General features: G+C 38.5%; 2 protein-coding genes across 3 annotated transcripts in view; one reads left to right on the top strand and one right to left on the bottom strand.

The window, feature by feature from the left end:
* The window catches only part of fgf2 (fibroblast growth factor 2), a 223,315-nt gene that overhangs the window by 121,582 nt on the left and 84,312 nt on the right, over positions 1-17,421 (top strand). The gene's annotated exons all lie outside the window — the stretch shown is intronic.
* Positions 1-17,421, bottom strand: part of dele1 (DAP3 binding cell death enhancer 1) — a 239,934-nt gene that overhangs the window by 162,792 nt on the left and 59,721 nt on the right. The window lies entirely within an intron of this gene.

The raw sequence follows: 17,421 nt of genomic DNA, 5'->3' as shown, positions 1-17,421 counted from the left end.
ATTTTACCCTTAGTAAGCAGAAAAGACTTCTTTCAACAACATGTAAAACATTTCTTACTAACACCCAAACGCTTAGAATAAAAAATTCTTATTATTTTAGTTTATATAATTTCATCATATTAATAATTTAAAATTTCTTTAATTAATTACATATTACTTTTGAATTCTGATTTTAATTCGCCTAAGCATTTCTCCCTATATTCTCCTTGACTATCTTATTATCAGACAACTTTTTTGTATGTCGGGAGTGACTACACACCAACTAAGAATGAGATTGATGTCGCGCTCGCTGTCAGGTAGGTTACTACATAGAGCGATAGCGGGCCGCGCGGGAGTGGACGTCTAGTGAGGTGTCACAGCGTCACGGCTTTAACCAGTCACTTCATCATGAAACATTATTTCTGTGGAGCCGAGTCCAAACCGGATGCCGTAACTGGGCAAAGTACAAGTTCGCTTTACATCGACCTAAACATGTCCCTAACGACATCTTCTTCTACCTATGAGGTCGAGAACGAGAGGGGCTGGCGGTGTCTCGATTAAAGGAAAAGCATGTGGAAAAAGAGGCAATCCCTAGTACATAGGTTCCTGTGCTGTTTGTGTCAATAGTACTGAAAGACGAAAGCTCCAATTACAGCGCAAAGTAGGTTAGACCCAGTCGAAGGATCTGGCTCCGCCCACCCACCTGCTGATCCGTCGGTGACGATCAAATTACAGCTGCCTTCGCTTACTGATGGGGGACGCTTTTAACGACCCTGCGTTTAACCTAGACGAGTATAGCCGTTGTCAGCAGGGAAATTCGCAGCTTGCTCCCCCCCACGAACTGCGCGTTCCGGAATGAGTGTGGCGACTCCGCAAGCTGCTAGATCGACACGCGATGCACAAAGCGCACCCCCGTGCCTTGATGACAAGTGGCCAGAAATCGGAAGACAGGTACGACCAAACGTACATGGGACCGCGAAATCATTCATCTTTGATATTCGTCATCATGTGGTCTCTCACTCATTTGAGCCATTCCTTAATCACTCGGGAGCGGGACGCACCTTGAACAATGAACAGGTGTGGATGTCGTGGGGTGATGAGAGTTAGAGCACACAAGCAATGTCGTTTATGTGATAATTTTTGGAAATAACTTTGAACATAATTTTTCCGTTTTAAAAAACCAGTTTTTGGTGTTTGGGTGTCACGTTGTGTTTTATTTCTGAGCACATTTCAAATATGCATTCCTTTGAAATTCAACAACTGACAAAAAAAAAACAGCATTCACAGTCCCCAGGTTATTGTTGCCTTGTTTTCCAGTACACAAAAACTATCTAACCATTACTAGTATGATTGCAGCAATGAGTTATCAATTATTGTTTAGATGGCAAACGCAACAGTGGGACGTTGTATGGAATGTGGAGGAAAGAGGAAAAAACAAATGATTCATTCAGAAAGCATCATAACAAACTGAAGGGAGACACATGACTAGTAAACAACCCCTTTTTAAAAGGGTGTGTGGTGTTTTTTTTTCACAAACTTAGAATGTTCTACTTAAATTTATCTGTTTCAGGGGTTAGGTTCAGAAAAATACACTGTTAGTCTTCATATGATATAATACACAAGATTATTTTTCTGAACCCAATCGGCTTGTGTACAGGGCAATTACAGAATTCAATTGCGGGCATAACAAAAACGAATGTATTTACAGCCCTCAACAAAAAAAATCAGTGGGAGAAACAAGCGAGGAACACCGCATACACGTAGGATCTACTTCCGAGCGCAACCGGCCAAAAAGAAAAGGCCGCTCAGCAGGGACACAGATCTAATCACCTGCCCTGTTAGACTCGCGTTTACTAAAGGTCATTCACCAACCATGAGTCGCGTTCAGCATGGGGACGCATGCAGTTAATAAGCCCACCGCCCAATTCCGAGAAATTGCTAGAGTGCCGTAGACGAGCTGGAGTCCAGTATCTAGGTTCCACAACAGAATGTAGATGCCAGGGTCCGCAAGCAAAAACAGTAAAAGTCTTAGTTCAGAAAGAGAGGGAAACTAGTGTTTCTGAGATCAGAGAAAACAAAAAACTTCAAACCATTTTTGTGAGCTCTAAGATGAACAAACCACACGTCAGGGCTTAGGGCAAACAAATGACAGGGGACAGTCAACTAGTGAAGCATTTACATCGAATCATACAACGGTCGGAGCAAAAAGACGGAGCACGAGAGGTACACTCAAATAGGGGCGAAGCTAATGAGGAAAGAGTTGGCTACAAGGTGTGACAGACCACAGCGAAGTTATTAAGATTTTACTTGGTGAGTGGTGGGGAGGGAGACACACCAACACTTGACAGACAGAACAACATGAGTCTTGCCAACACAAAAAAACCCATGTGGCCCAGTCAGCAGCCACAGAGCATCAGACACCATGTAAACACTTAGAGCCAGCGCAAACTCAGACCGCCTAAGTCCTGACAGGGCTTTCTAATTTTTCTTGTGTTTCAATTATTGAGAAAATTCACATATGTTTTGGTCATTAAAAAAATAAAAAAAGAGGGGAGTTTTTTTTTTGTTTTTTTTTTATTATTGAGGAGGGATTAATAAAATAACAAGATCTTTAATCTTATGTCATTTTTCCTTAAAAATAGATCATATCTTGATTTAAAGGAACACGGTGCACGACCCAAAAATGACAATTGTTGATGATAATGTGGCTCATTCCGTTGTGATCATCCCTCAGTGATCAGGGATGGTGGTTTTGTTTCTTCTCTCAGGTTTGTAGAATAATGTGACGCAACTTAGCGCATCAGTGCATCCTCAATTGAATGCTCTGCAAGTGAAAAGGGGGCTGCCGGTGCAGAATGGAATAGTCCCAAACAGCTGATATAAGCAGTCACACAATAATCTCAACTATGCACCTCAAGTTCACATCTACAAGATTCATCATACAAATGGAAGACGACAAAAAGATTGATGAAACAAAATCCTAGGTCATTAAGACCGTTTACGTAACTAATAGTGAGGTCGATTAATCCATACTACAACGTCCTGCAGTATGAGAGGAAAAAGTGTTCTTGGTGTGCAATGCAGGATTAGGAGAAATCTGGCTGTACATGATTCACATGGCCGCGTTTTAAATTCGAGCTCTATTGACCCAATATGATTGTGTTCTTGTGGATTCATTTTGTGTGTAGTGTTCATTATTGTGACTGTGACGAGACACTATGTATGCACGGAGCTTCATATCTTTCACTGGATTTATGGGACTGTTGTATTGTTCCAGGACTCCGACAATGCTAGTTTTTTGAAATGTTTTTTATCAAATGGCTTAATTTTTGGTGGACTCTCTGATGTCTTATTTACAAGCACACACAACAGCTTTTGGCTTAACAAGATGTACTACTTGAACCGGCTGAGAAAGTGGTTGCGGATGCCCGTATGTTAATATTTAATTATTTATTTGTTTTTGGTATGAACTATTTTTGCGGAGGTACATCATTCTGCTCAGAGACGGCACCACCCCTACACCACCTACCAACACCTACCCCGACAGTGCATGAAATATCTTTATTACAAAAGAACGTTTAACATAATTATTTATATTTAAGATCTCTATCAGTCAATTCGTGATTTAACGTGCAGATACAGTTGGTAGTGTATATATGCATATATTGCTGGAGACCTCTTTGAGGATGGCGTGGGGGTTGTGTGTGGTGTGGCTGTGAATGTGTGTGGTGTATGTGTGTGGTGTTGTGGTGTGTGTGTGGGATAGCATATCTGCAGAATATTAATAAATGCAGAACACTCTTTGCCCTCGTACAAATGAGCACAAGTCCAGTCTATATGTCAGTCCCATTTCTGATGAGAAGCATCCGACATTTGCATTCATGTATACGGCTGTGACCCGTCTTCATTACAGGAAACGGGTCCCTCTCACCAACAATGATGTCAAAAAAAGAGGAATAAATCTAGACTTAGTTTTTAGACGATTATGTCTGATATTGTATGACTTAGTCACTAGTTTTTCCATAAACTTTAATTGATCAATGTCACAGGATTAATGTGCTTGTCGAGTCGTTAACTATTTCCTGATAGACCTCCCGTGTCACCTGTTGGGTGTGTGTGTGGTGTGGGTGGTTTCCCCTCGAGTCAATGTTGTTTCATGTTTTTGGCTGTATTGTATTTAACTTGTTCATTATATTTTCGCAATTTATATACTTCACCTCACTCTAATGGACGGTAGTTAGTGTTAAAAAATTCATGGCACTGGTTCTGTTCTCCCTTCCAACTTTCTGAAAAAACAATAAAGTTGTTTAATCATATTATATATGTAGTTCCTCTTAAGACCATGTTATACGTTGCTCGTCTTCTTGTCATTCATAGATGCTTAATCTGTATATGTTGTATGGTTTATTATCTTCCTTTAGTTTGGACTTCCACAGTAATAATGAAAATATAGATTTATGAAATTGTTTAAAATCAATGCCTCCACAGTTATCCATGAGTAATACCGATCCAGCCCTTTCAGAGTCCTGTCAAAAAAAATAATCAGTTTTGTCTGATAAACTAGACTAACAGAGGCAGGGGCAAGGAGCGTCATCTAGATTATCCACTAAAAGACCTCCTGACACCTTTATAGCATGTCCTTGTCATGAGTGTATCCGCCATGAAACCTTCTATGGATTTCAGGTCTCTTCTAATCAGCCACAGCAAAGTGGACTGAAGACAGCACCAAAAGCAGATGAAGCAGAAAGCAGAGAGCGAAGTGATGATATAACAGGTAGCTATTGTAGGTTTATTGAATATGATATAGTTGACTTATGTTTTCAAATGCTCTTAGAACAAATCCATAGTTCTAATGAGTGTTTAATTAACCAAACTGCTTCACAGCACACCATCCCTATAAATACTTTGAGGTTTCCTTAAACATCCCTCTTTAGTCTTCTTATTAATTGAAGAGAAAACAGGGCCCTTGAAATCACACATCATGGGCTGACTAAATCAACAATGGAAAAACGCATACGAATAAACTAACTAATACAACTATATAAACTATATATGTAACAACGGAGAAAACACAACAAATCCAAGTACATAAAGTTAATTTTTTTTCTATTTTTTAATTGTGAGAACTTATTACATCATCTGAAAACCTGGATGAATTAATCTCATCAACAATTTATGTTGTGGTTTGATTACGAAAGGACATAATATGTGTCCTGAAGATACCACCCTCATTTGCAAAATCTGCCGACATCTTCGAGGGAGCAACAAAAATCCAAAAACATATCCGAAAGGAAGGAAGTCCTTATCTTTTTTAATAGTTGTTCACATGAAAGGTCGTTAGCAATTCACATATACTAATCATTAAAACACTAAGTGGTTCATATATTTACGGTAAGGCAAACACCTCTAGTTACAAAAATTCACTTTATGGGAAACATGATACTTATCTTGGTAATATTCCTATATGATATTACGGCATCGGCAAAAAATATATAGTTGTCTAGGTAGGAGGCTTTTGACCCCCCTACCAATGTATTATTTTGGCTATTGCTCACAACTATAACCACCATAGACATTAAAAGCTGGCGTGTTTGTCGCTCCAGGGAAATCCACATATATGATTAGAATGAACATATAGTTATAGTGAATACTGATTATGATATGTATCTGTCTATTCAAGATGACAGAATATGCTTTAAAATTGAATAAAACAATGATTTTAAAACACCCAATGGATATGAATGAATAAAGAATAAAAACTAATATAAAAGAGCCATATACACAACTATATGACGTTTCTGTTGAAGCACCAACACACCCAGTATTTGCCCTCCTTCTTAAGTATGTGAACACATTTTTGATTACATAAACTGATTTAAATGCAAGCAAACTTCAATGAATCATAATGGAAAAAAATCCTTTGAAAGCTCTTTCCCTCCACGTGTTCAGAAGAAGAGGTCTCTTCTGTCATATCAGCTGAGTTCGAGAGTTCAGTCAGAGATTGGCACCGTTTCACCCCATAATTTGGCACACTGGATTTCCAAAAAAATTGTGAAAACATATTTTGTTAGAAAACTACTGGAGTATATTTTTACAAGAAAGTACTATTTTAGTTTTTACTTAAAACTACATTTAATTCAAATGTGTTAGTTGCCTTTTCTTGTAATTGTTGTGAAATTTTACTAGCAATTTTTTGGTACTCGCAATGTTAACCTTTCCGTTTCGAGATTGAATCCCACCTTTTAAATGCGATATCACTCCTGAATTGCAGTGTTGTACATCAAGTAGCAGCATTAATATAAAATGGCATGGGTGGGATTCTTATGCCACAGAAACAGAAACATGCTCTGTGTAGTGGCTATTTTTCAGATGAACATTTTCCAAAAAAAAAAAAAAAAACTGAACACTAGAAAACCTAAACCTCTTTACTTCTCAGAAACCATAATATGAAAGAAATAAAAGGCAAACTGGTCTGTAAACAGTTGAAAGAAAAATGACTGAAACATATGCGAAATGAACAAGAATCATATACAATCAAAATAAAAATTGAAATAAAGCAAATGAACTGTGGCACAGAAATGGTTCTTTCGTTGGTTCTTTCATAGTTATTCCAACTACACTTTTTTTTTTTTTGTTGGTCAGGTTAGGGAACACTAGATGCATTTCCAGGTTTTTTTAACAAGTCATTCACGAGTTCACCCTTACATCTAATCTGTTAGCATATAGGAAGCATATTTGCCGAGCGCCTGGGGAGGGCTCGGGCCCGGAAAATATAGACCGAAACCAAAGAACCACTATCCCTATGTGGGATAAAAATAGATTAGGAGCGAGGAGTTGGGAGTGAGGAGGATGCCGGAAAACTGTCAAAGACAGAGGTAAGTAGGAGGATTTATATACCCGTCTTGTGCCAGTTTAAGAGGGTTAGCTAGGTAAGGAAGTGCACCTGTGCCAAATGGGTTGATTATCTGATCGTGCTTCTCCGAAACATTTTAATAAAACCATCATTATACATCGGATGAATCATAATATATTACTATATACTCAAATGGGAATGTGTAATTATCTCCTACAACTGAAGCAAAATTTTTGTACAGATTACAGAAAATCTGTCTTTTGTCACTTAATCAGAATAACTGTCTGTCTTTTGTCACAGTTTTTCTTTTTACTGCTGTTACCATTGCTCTTCCATTTCTGTGTTGTTACTCTTACAGCTTCTACTTTTGCTTTTATTCTAACTATTGCAGCGTGCTTAGCCTACGCTCACAACTGCTGCGCCGCTGCTCCTTTGCTACTCCAGCTTGCGCTCCTCCTGCTGCTACTGCCTCCTGCTCCTGATCTCATTGCTCCTACTGGCCCTATTACTTTGTGTAGGTACGGTTTTTCCCCAGTCTTTTAAAACCGCCCTTTGATCTATGTTCCTGGGCTTCTGCTGTCTTATACCATCTATTAGTGGACGTCTTGTGCCTTCCTTCTTCTCCTCCACTCGATCTTGCTCAACTCTTTTCCAGGGTCGGTTGTGGGTGACCTGAGGGTATCGGTGGCTCATTCTTCATTATTGAATCGTGAAATCTGTCACCACACGGGAACGCAGCCTGCGATTTTGACTTTATGGGTGATAATACTTCATCGGGGTCTGTGATCCAAAGGCTCCTCCCTTGAATCCATTTTCCTCGTGTTTGTTTCTCCTCGTCTTGTGACATCTCCCACCGTCTGTGACCAGCAGTAACGCATGCAGGACGTGAGCTACATGCTCTGATAGATATGCGAGTTCGCATCTCAGCCTTCATTCTGCTTTTGACATTTCGGTACACACATGCCTGGAGTGTCCAGTGATTTTGATGATCTGGTCACCCATTCTTCCCTTCTCCACTAGCACAGATTTTAGTACTGATTCTAGTGACCCGCGTTTGAACATGCTCTTACCCAGTATAGGTTTCCGTTGAAGCTCTTCCTGCTCCAGTTTTTCCAACTAGAACAATCCCTCAGATCTGTAGTGAGAGAGACTTTTATTAACATAATTACAAACAAACACAAAAAGAAAATAGGACATAATATTAAAGTATGGTTAACATGACATACTCTATAAATTTATATCTTTCTCTGGATCACAAATAAATCCCTCCACAATTGTGTGACTGCAGTCAGTATAAAACGAACACTGATTAAAAACTCAGAAACGTGAACCATTGCATGTCATTCATCTGTACTCATCCGTCAAAGGGGTCATTCCCAAAACATTAAACTCTTCTCTGTGTAGCCGTAAAGAAACTTAAGGAATGTCCCAGCTGCTCTTTTCAGAAAACAGTGATGTGAAATCTGCCACTTTTCAAGCTTATATAACCACCAAAAATGATGAGACACAATGTAAAATATCATTATATAAAGTACGAAAATCTTTATCAATGGCAACCCAGGACATTTAAAATGCGGACTGCATAAGCATCCCTTATGTTTGTATCGAATGATAAAAGTAGGATTGTATAATGCTAAGTCCATCAAATTATTGAGCGGACTGATGGATCAATCAAAAAACTAGAATCTGGGCTGAAGTTTTCTTTGTTATTAAATTTGTTACATGCACAGATACGTGATCTACCTTTTCATGCCATTAGAGACAAACAGTTCAGAACGCATTTGCATATGCACAGACAGAGATACTGTCATTTTTGAAAGGCAAATTTTGAATCCTGAACCGACAACTTCAGTATGTTCCTTGTTCCTGCTTCTGACCATTAAGCCTAAAATCATTATTACTTAGTTTGCCTTTATAACAAATTATGTACTGTTATTATTTGAACAGAAGTTATGTGACACCTTTACTGTGCGTTTTTGTTTAACATTATCAGGCATAACATTGTTACAGCACTCAGTTTACAGTGTAGTAGTTTTATTTGTTGACCTGTATTCTACATCTGTATACTGTATATACTGGTTTATCATAATGACTAGAACCAAAGGCTTTGCAATCATATGATATAATGTTACCAATATTCTCTCTATGAGAAATGAACAGTTACAATGATTCCAGGATTTCTCACTGTTATCACTAAATCAAAGCCTAATAGTCTAATTCTATATACTATTAATATAATTTAATTGTAAGTTAATTTAGTCTTACTGACCTGTATCTGTTGATGCCATTATTGTTTTAAATAGTTCTGCTGTTGTTGTACTGAAATGTCAACCTGAAGTATGAACTTATGTATTTGAGCATTTACCTATTGTTCTTCAAAAAAACTCCACCTCTCTCTCTCTATTGTGCATGTTGGGAGTGCGAGGTGGAGCTGGAGCTGAGAGCGTGGTTGAGTGAATGTGATCTTTCACTTTTTCTTATTACAGTCCATCTCATGCTCGATCATCTGAGGCCCCATCACGCAGGGTACATCTTCTTCAGAGGATATACACCCATCATCAATATTAGAATATTCATCCTGAATATCTTGGAAGCATTATTAACTTTGGTGTACAGAATTCAGTGTGACATATGTGATCGTCCAAGTTCCTCTATTTCCCGTGGTAAAACCACAGGCCAATATGTACAAGAGCCTGACCCCCATGATGCACTAATAGCTGTGCCCAGCATGTTCAATTTGAACTCTCCACCTCCCCTGCTTTACATTATTAGTGTTTAAGTTTTTGTTTAGTTTAAGGTACTGTTAACCTTATATTAACCTCCATTGTTTGAAAAATAAAGCATTTTCATTGCAAATGAAAGCATTGGTTTTATTCATATATGTAGAGGTATGTATATAGATTCTACAAATGTATTTATTTTTTTCCATTGGGGTAAAACCACAAAAAAAAAAAAGAAAAAAAAAAAAAAAAAGTTACATAGAAGGACAGATAAGTTTACCTGAAATGGTTTGATTGTCGTGTCGGGAATTTCACCTGTCGGGAGAATACTGTACATAGCAATGGTGGGTTCACTAATATTCTGACGGCCCTTTAAAAAACATTTAGTAACATGTTTTTGTGACATTGGCTTCATGATCATTGTTAAACATTTAGGCTACGATTGCATACAAAATGCAAACATAGGCTACTCTGCAAACAACAGTATTGTGTGGTCATTCTCATGGCTTTAATAAGTCTGGTTGAATAACGAGCATTTCTAAACTAACATTCCACACAGTCCACTTTAATTTTTATTTAATTTAAGAAGCAGTTTAAGAGTTTGTACAAAACATATTCCAAAAACATTCAAGAGTATCTACATTAGCTTTACTAACCCACTTAAGGCTAAAAACATGAGCAGAGGAATTTTTTTCAATTAAAAAATAAAAAAACCGTAGATTTTTTAATTATCCACTTTAAAATATTAGAAAATGAATAAATAAATCCAAATCATTTAATTTAAACACGCTGTACTGTTATACTTAGGACCAAGCTTCTGTCCTGGATAGGCTATAATACAAATAGAGGAGGTTGCAACATTGCATTAAAAACTATTCCCCTTAGGATGTAAAAATGGCACCGCTAAAACAGGTTCTTTCTTTACGATGGCCAGATTTACATGTTTTCTGATTCGCCCGGAACGCTACTTTGGTAAGTTTCTTTCCGTTATTGCTCATGGAGAGAACTCTATCAGATATATGCCAGTTAACTGACAGCATGAAGGTTTTTGATTTGCGGAGATTTCGTTCGGCCATAAGCGCTTTACAATATGCGCACCGCGAGGGACGTAGTAAAAAGTGGGGGAACAATACGCATCTCCCAAAGCGCAGAGATCTCGAGCCCGAGATGAATAACCACAGACAACAATGAGAATTCCAAGAGCAGGCCAAAGAAGTTTACAGATGAAATAAAGGGGCAGCGAGAAGGTGAGTGAGTTTAATGTTATTGTTGGCGATGTGGAAAAACCTACGGCAGTACTCCTATTGACAAAGATGCTGAGTGTATGTGATGAAGTTTGTTTGAGCATGAAGCTCAAAGTGATACTAAAGATGTGTGAGAGGGTATTGTTACAGGAGACCAGTAGGTGGTTCAGAGGAAAATATGGTTGATGAAAGGAAGGATTTGGTCACAGTGCACTGACGTTGGTTTCAGAGTGATGAGGACGACAATGGCCTGATGTGGGCCAAAATGGTTGATAAGGATTATACTTATCTTTTCTTGACCAAACTAAAGGAAAAGCTGGTGTAGAGGAAAAGTGGATTTTTTTTTCCTGATATTGAAAAGGTTTGTTTATTCTGTTATGGTGGTTAATAGAACAAGTAACTATGAGAAACTGTCACAGCAGAAGCGCTTTCGTCTTAAGAAGCACTTAAACTGCCATAAGATCAGGTAGAAAATTCAGGTAAAGCAAAGGGGAAATCAAAATTAATCATGATATTTAAGAACTCCTTTTTCTTTCTCTTATGTTTTCCCCTTTCTCTCTCTCTTCTTTATGGAAATTCTTGAGGGTGGGATCCTTAAAACTAAATGGATTGAGGGATGGAAAAAAGAGGAACTTTTGTTTTTGATAGAATTCATAAGGATAGTATCGGGGTATTGTAATTTTTGCAAGAGACCCACAGTTGAATTTTTAGCAATTAAGTTGATTGTTGTTTGAGGTGGGAAGGGGAGAGAGTGCTTAGTACATGGATTAATCTTAGTGTGGTGTGTGGGGGGGTGGGGGGGGGGTTTTTTTTTTTTTTTTTTGGGTGTGGGGGTTTGGGCTGTTGCTTTTTTCTCCCTGCTCTTAAAGTTAAAATTCTGATGAAAACTGAAATAGAGGCCAATAAGTACTGGTAGCTGTTTAGAGCTGAAATTAGTAACACAACTTTGTTGTTCATATCTATGCCCCCAACAGTGGAGCAGATAGATTACAAGTTTTGTTAAGCCTAGAAGCACTTTTTAAAAGCAGCAAGCAGGATGGGGACCTTATTATATTAGGGGTGATTGGAATTGCACTTTGGATTTCATACGTGATAGGAAATGGTGAAGAACCCTCAACATTGCAGTAGTCAGCTTCTTGTCTGGCCAGCGTTGTGAAAAATCTAAGGTGTTAAACGCCTGTGTGGAGAGATCGTCAATTATTTACAAGAAGTTAGTACACTTGGGTGAAAATTAATAAGTGTTTAGGTTTTGGTGCATGGTTAGACAGTGTTTATGATGCATCACATAATGTTGAAAAATAGGGTGGTGCATACAATCGATCATGTCCTACATATTTGTCCGACCATAAATTCATCACAGTTGAGTGTACATTGGTGAACAGGATTCTACAAGAGCTACTACTTGGCATTTTAACACATAAGCTATTGGAAGATAACATTTCCCTGTGAGAACTTTACAAGCTTCTGGGAAACTTGGAAGAGTGAAAAGTGCCTATACGAAAAAAATGTTTTGGCTAAAAAGGGGGGGGGGGGGCCCAAAAATGGTGGGAAATTGGCAAAGTGCATATAAGAACATTCTGTCAAGCAATATGCTACCCCATTCTTCATTTTGTTTTAAAAAAGACATTAGAGTTTGCTGGAAAATTAAGTAAATGACATTGAGACAGGAGTTGACTGTCAATGATGCTTGCTAAACCTACAAGAGGCTGTGGACTTAGAAAAAGAATCTAGCTGAAGCTTTTATTTTAAATGAAAAAGTTAAAGGGGCTCTTGTAAGGAAGTCATTTTTTAACAATAAATGACGGCTGGTCTGACATCTTATTTTTTTAACCTGGAGCATAAAACAGGACAAGGAAAACTGATGTAGCCTACGTTTTTTAAAAGACAATGATGGTCAAGATACTTCAGATCCTGTGGTGATGCACAGGCTCACTGTGGCTTTTTATTATTGTTTATTTCATGATGTTTACCTAAAATTAGTGGTAAATAAAGAGATTGTTAAAAGTCTCTCTCTCTCATCTCTCTTGCTGAGTGCTGCTGGGGTAGTGTGGAAGCTGAAAGCGTCGGTGAGAAGTGCACTTGTGGGAAAACTTTATGGTTTTCAAACATTTTTTTCCATATTTTGCTTTTAACACCCCTCGCTATTTTTGGTTTTATAAATAGTTGGAAAAAAGGTTTATAATTTTTGGGTTCCCAGACCAGGATGAAATAAGGAGGCTGTCGTCGTGTTTTAAAATCAGACTTCCCTTGTTAATCAGTTGACTGTGAGTGGAATATAGGTGAGGGAAGCGTTTGTTACGATAACCCCGCTATCCGCTCCCACAACATACAAAAATCATCATTTCAAACGTTCCACCATGTATAGCGAACGAAACTATCACGAAAGAACTGCGGAGGTTTGGAAAGATCACAAGCCCTGTAAGAATGATTCCACTTGGATGTAAAAACAATGCGCTTAAGCACGTTCTCTCTTTTAAACACCAAGTCTTTATGTATTTTGAATTCACAGGATCGTACCTTAGAAGTCCTCTTTCTGTGGTTTCTCTTTGCACGGGGAAGAATTCATACATACAGCACTGAGAGCCTTAAGGTTATGAACGTGGAGACTTGGGCCACAAACGCATGTCCGCATAAAGATGACCAACGTGCATCTACTTCTCGTGGTGATGTAAATGATACCGATCAGCAAAAAAGTGAAAGTGAAAAACAGAGAACTGAAGAGCAGAATGAAGGGCCTACAGAGGAGGGCAAAATGCAGGAGGTGAATGTGATTAATTTACATGCTGCAAGTGTGGAGCAAGCTGAATGTAGTTCTGTCTCTGATATACATGGAGATGTGACAGATGAGACTGATCAGAGTGAGGCACAGAGTGGTGTGGAATATGTGTGTGAAGTTAAGGATGTGGCACAGGCTGAAAATTTAGAGGAAAATATGGTTCATGAGATGGATAGTTTATCCCAGTATACGGATGATGGATTAGGAGATGATGAACAGTGGACTGGGGGCTCCAGATATGGTGGATGATTTTTAAACTGTTGGATTTGTGCACTTTTTGGGTAATGATTTTGTTGATGATGGTTTTGGGTTAATTTGGTTTTTTGATTTTTTAATTTCCTGATATTTTATGTGGGCTAGGAAGGTGAGTAGCATTGATGAACTCTCATAACAGAAGCGGTATCGTCTGAAAAAACATATTACTGGTCTTAGACAAGGCAAAAACCCAGGGAAAGCGAGGGGAAAACTAAATCTTAATGGCTTTTAACGTTTCTTTGCCTTTGTTTTTTCTTATTTTTTTCCTTTTGCTTATGGAGATCTTGCGGGTGGGATCAATTAATGTAAATGGAATGAGGGATGGGAGGAAAATTAGTTTACTATCAGAAATAATACGATTGAAAGATTTGAGTGTTGTTTTTTTGCAAGAAACCCATTAGTAATCAAATAATGAGGCTGATTGGGGCTTTGTGATGGGAAGGAGAAAGAGTTCTTAGTCATGGGACTTATTTAAGTGCAGGAGTGGCTGTGCTTTTTTCCCCTGTTCTCAAAACAAAAATTTTATCAAAACATGAAGTGGTATCAGGGAGATTATTGGCTGTAAGGGCTGAGATTAAGAATTTGCACTTTCTGTTTGTGAACATCTACGCTCCTAATATAGGAGAAGACAGAGTACAGTTTTTTATTAAACTAGAGCACTTTTTAAAACAGCAGCAGGATGGTGATGTTATTGTACTAGGTGGAGATTGGAATTGCACTTTAGACTTTAGACACAAGATAGGATTGGAGAAGAACCTCATGCAAAGTCAGCTATTGTTTTAGTTAATCATCTTTTTCGTTTTGATACTTTAAAAGCTTTTGGTTTTAGAGACAATTTTATCCACAAAATAAAACTGTTGTAAGCGGGGTGGGGCCACATGTATGATTTAAAAGGCCTGGGGCCTCAGTATTCCTGTAAAAGTCAAACGAGGCATTCGGCAAGGTTGTCCTATTTCAGGTCAACTTTATAGTATAGCCATTGAACCTTTATTAGGTAGACTGAGAAGACAGCTAACAGGTCTACAGGTCAATACATTGGATTTTATGTGTCCTATTAAGCTCTCTGCATATGCAGATGACGATACAGTTTTAATCAGTAATCAAAATGATGTTTGATGAGTGTGTAAAGATGGCTTTGGAATGTTATGGGAATGCGTCTTCAGCCAAAGTTAATTGGCAAAAAATGTGATGCTTTGTGGTGTGGTCAGATTTTTATTAGTCCATCTTACCTGGTAGTTGCAGTGGCAGTGGGGGAGAGAGGGATTTAAATATTTAGGTGGTTTTTTCTAGGGACAGACTTTGGGATTGGACTAGTGGAAAAAGTGTGTGCTTCGGTTGTCTCACTGGAAATGGTTGCTACCCCCAGCGTCCTATAGGGGGAGAACCCTGGTCTGTAATAAACCTGGTAGCATCATCTTTGGTGGCACAAAATGATGATTTTAAGAGGCCTCCAGAAGACCTGGTAAGAAGAATTCAACAGTGCCTGGTGGATTTATTCTGGTCAGGAAAGCACTGGTTGAAGGCACCCAGCCGCTCTAACCCTGCCAATACAGGAAGGAGGGACAATTAAATCATGAGTCAAGACTTTTAGACTCCGGGCGGCTCAGGAGACTCATGTATGAAGAAGATGTCAAGTCTGGACTGAGGCAGCCATGTGCCCTTTTGGAAGAGAGCAGGCAGATATGGTTTTTAGACACGGACATCTGTTTCTTGATGGACACTGAACAAACTTAAACACTGACGGACTGGAAACACCTTGTTTTACAGATCACACTGTTAAATACATGGACATTTTTTCAGTTTCTCTAAGGGAGCCAAGATGGTGTGAAGGGGCTGATGGCTGGAGAGAAGAACCACTGTTTTTTAATACAGCACTGGATTTAGACGCTTTTAAATCAGGATCCCTCAGAATAAATGCTGCACTGTGGACTGCAAATATTACCAAAATTGGACATTTTATTTCTGAAGAAGGGATGGTATTCTGCTGAAAGTTTGGCTTTAAAACTGGGCATGAGATCAGTAGAGAGTGGCAGACCAGACTGTTTGACCCAAAATCTTTGAGTTTTTAACCACCTGATTATAGACCCTGTTATTAGAGACACCGGTTGAAGAAGAGGAGTCTTTCTGTTTCTTCCCGGACCTGAATTTTTCAGCTGAATATTAGAAACATGGGCAAGAAATGGAAAATGGATTGCTTTCTTTTTCAGACACACCCAGCGGGACTTTTTTAGACGTGCTGGAAAGAAAGATTTTTATGTACTGTGTGTAAAGGTGTCTCATCTTCTTCAGCTTCAGAATGTGAAGGAGTCCTAAGTGGACAGGAGTTTTTTGGGTGGGTCAGGTTGCTTCCCCTAAAGTTTGCTGGAGTGACCTTGTACAAAACCTCCCAAGGTGTGAGAACAAAACTGGAGACTCTTACTTTGTGGATGGATTGTGCCATGGGTCTAACACGTAGCCACAAATAGACACAGAGCAACAACCTCGATCCCACAAAGTCAAGGAGGGCTGGTCCATATTCTTTAAGATGTGCAAGATTACAACCTTATTATTTTTATAAAATGGAAGACTGTGTGTCAAAACTCTAGGAGAAATTATTTGCACCTGAAAGGTTTATTTCTGGGCCAAAGTAAACGAGCAGAAGTAAAATGAGGAGTCATGTTCTATTTAAATTTTATTTATTTGGGCAAGCTAAGATGGCTATACTGGTTGTCAAGGAAAAGTTAGTTAAATTGAATGATCAACGGGGATGATGCGTATTTCAATAGTGAAGGGTTAGATAAAATCCTGGTTTAGCATAGAGATTATTGCTTAAGTATAAATTGATAAAAATGATCTGCAGATGTTCAAATATAAAGGGAAGGTAATCAATGCTTTGTGGAGATCGGACTGATGGATAGTTTTGCTTTTTTTTATGTTTGAGGAATGTTTGTTTTATATAATTGTGCTAAAAAAAAAACTATTGATGTCAATTTATAATTTTTAACGTTTTGTAATAAAGAGACCTTAAAAGTCAAAGTCCCTCCTCTCTCGCTGGCCTCTCCTAGCGTGTGTCCCGCAACTTAAGTGCATGGACTCCGAAGACTGCATTCAAAGGCCGATTGTGTCAACAACAGCACCACGCAAGGCAGGACGTATTTTCGAAAAGTGGACGTCAAATGTGCCCTCTGTTTTCCCAGGAAATGAGGTTATCTGATGGACCACTTCGCAACCATTACCATATCCCAGAATCACTCGCGAGCAGATGACGGACAGTGTTTATATTCAATAGAACATGGCAGTGTGATGAAGTTCTGTGGGGGAATTCAGATTGAAATGTAAGTATTGTGTTTTCATTTACTCAAATACCTAGCGAAAGTGTGAAAAGCCAGGGTTTTTTTTTAACACAAATCCCACAAATGATAAGACAACCACTATATAAGGCAATAGTCTCTCCCTTTGTTTTTGTTTTTTTGTATTGCAGTCATTTAAGATATGTCTACAGATGTTTTAACCAAACTTTAAGCACTTCAGTAATTTGTAGGCTGTCCATATTTTCTACTGTTAGAATGCATGCAAGACCTGTCTTAATTTTTGACATAAGTGTTTCCATTTTTC

The sequence above is a fragment of the Cyprinus carpio genome, chromosome A14 (genome assembly GCF_018340385.1).
Source record: "Cyprinus carpio isolate SPL01 chromosome A14, ASM1834038v1, whole genome shotgun sequence".
Lineage (NCBI taxonomy): Eukaryota > Metazoa > Chordata > Actinopteri > Cypriniformes > Cyprinidae > Cyprinus > Cyprinus carpio.
Note: the sequence above shows the minus strand (reverse complement) of the source record. Positions and strands in the feature narration are given on the sequence as shown.